The following is a 2,453-nucleotide window of genomic DNA, read 5'->3' as shown; positions in this document are numbered from 1 at the left end:
GTATGCCGACGTTATTGGGAGACGCGGACGCCGGTCATGTGGAGCGACGTCCACCTGCCCAACAACTGGCACCTCTCCGCCGACCGGGTCCCAATCCCGCCGGCACCGATGAGCGGGCGTGCGCGCCACGATGAGATCACGCACCGACGCCGTCTCCTCCCCGACGACCTCTACTACGACGAAAGGTACGCCCCCGACTCCGGGCTCTGGGAAACGTGGCTTCAGGACGAGCACGACGTGCGGCGCGCTTCCTACTTCGACGACACGATGTCGGGGCCGCGGCGGCCACATCGGGAGGTGCGCGGGCGTACGCGGGTGCGCGGCCTCACGCCCACGCCGTCGCCGTCCCCATCTTCGTCGCCACCTTCACCTCCTCGCATGACTGCGGAGGAGGAGGCCCGGCTCATGCAATGTGTCACGGAGGACTCCATGAACACGCACGATGAGCGCCAATGGCCGGGCCTCGAGGAGACGATGGCCCTATCTGCGGTCGGCGACGTCGCCATCCCCGTGCTGGATATGGCGAGGGCGGAGGAGGAGTTGGTGACCGCGTTCCACCCGGCCCTGGTTGGGCAGCACTGGAGCTGGTTGTGCTTGGCTCCGGAGATGGCCGACGCCGTGGGGTCGCGAACTGGTGCCCCACGCCGCCGCGGTCACCGGAGCGGGACGCGTCGCCACGGGAGGAGGTGGTGCAGGCACCTCCCGCCTTCCAGCCCACCCCCGTCCACCACGCTCCGCCGGCCCACCTCTGGACGCCGCCTAAGTAGCTCGGCCTCGTCAGCGACGATGACGACACCGGTGGCCACTAAAGACAGCAACGGCGACGGCATTGACAGGCACGGCAGGAGCGCGCGGGCGGCGGCCGTTCTTATTTTATTTTTTATGTTAATTATGGCAATGTGAACCGTGAAACTGGGCCGTTTTGTGGCCGTGAACCCGAACTTATGTTTTAAGTTTTTTTAACTGCGTTTATTTACTTTTCTTAATCATTTTATTTTAGTTTTTCTGTTTTTTAATCACGTCCAACACATACATGATTTGGGGTGCGGCCACGCTTGGACGCACCCACGATCCAACGAACAGACACGGACATGGGCGAATCCATTATTGCCACAAAGAAACAAAATTCGGCCAAATCGAACGTTTGTTTGGGGTTGTGCGGTGGAGTTGGCCTTAGGCCTTGTACAATGCAAAGGTGTTTAGAAAAGACGTTTGAAAAAATAAATCAGGCTTTTCTTAAGCACCGGTGCTTATTTACACAGGGTAGACGCTTAATTAGGCGTCTCTCGTGTAGAAATAGGCACCGATGCTTTAGAAAACCTGGTTTATTTTTTTAAGCATCTCTCTAATCACCTAGCATTGTATAAGGCCTCACGGTCCCTCGACAATGGCTGGAAACAGGTCCGTCAGTCGCCACTGCCGCTGCATGCTCCGGCACCGTGGCTCGAAACATCGCCACCGGCTGCCGGAAAAGAATTCTATGAGACCAGGTCTCACGCGAGGCCCATTCTGATGGTTGACACGTACCATTCACAAAACCACAAAGCATCCCCCATTCCCCCATTTAAAATAGGGGGAAAAGAGATTAGATGCTTTTCCATACGACGGGTCTCACCTGCTAACCACGTATCATCCATCAGGACGGGTCTCACCTACTAACCATGAGACCTGGTCTCATATAATTTTTTTCCCCGGCTGCCGGGCGCGCCGGTCCGCGGCCGGAAGAGAGCTCGGTCGGCTCCTCCTTGTCCCCGGGTGCCGCCACGCACCAACCGAACGAGTCGCTCGCTCGCCCCTGGCGCGACGTCACGCCCATTGTCACAGGGGACACGGACGTGGACGTGGACGTCCGGTGGAAAAGGCGTCGCGGCGCAGCGCAAGCCGACGAGACGGTGCGGTGCCGACAAGCGGGGCGACGTGAGTTTCGAGAAGGAAGGCGCGACGCGACAGACAGGGACGCCCCGCACCGCACCGCCCGCACTCGCGCTGCCGTGCCGTACGTGTGGGATGGCGCCGGTTATGGAAACGTGGGGGTCGCCTGGGATGGCGCCGGTCGCATGATTCTTGCTGTAATCATGTCACAGAGAAAGCTATTGCAAGTTTTGTTTTGCTTTGCGCCTTCAGGCACACGACATACTATAGAGCTGTCAAATTGTGGGAGGCAGGCATACACATCATTTTGGCGAGTCTACATTAAAGGAAAGAATTCCGCATAGGGCCACGCCTGGCGCGCCATATATTGCCTTATGTTATTGTTACCGAGTACTTATGTCAGAGTTTCCCAAAGTCTTATTTCAAAATGAGTAATAAGCTTAGCATAGAGCTACACAGACCAAATCATAAACAAAGCAAATGATGTTTTAGCTAAGACATGATATGTGTTTTTGCTAAACCAAGCAACTACTACTTGTGCACACACTCAACACTAGGCAGCACAACCAAATTATCCATTT

The sequence above is a fragment of the Triticum aestivum genome, chromosome 4A (genome assembly GCF_018294505.1).
Source record: "Triticum aestivum cultivar Chinese Spring chromosome 4A, IWGSC CS RefSeq v2.1, whole genome shotgun sequence".
Lineage (NCBI taxonomy): Eukaryota > Viridiplantae > Streptophyta > Magnoliopsida > Poales > Poaceae > Triticum > Triticum aestivum.
Note: the sequence above shows the minus strand (reverse complement) of the source record.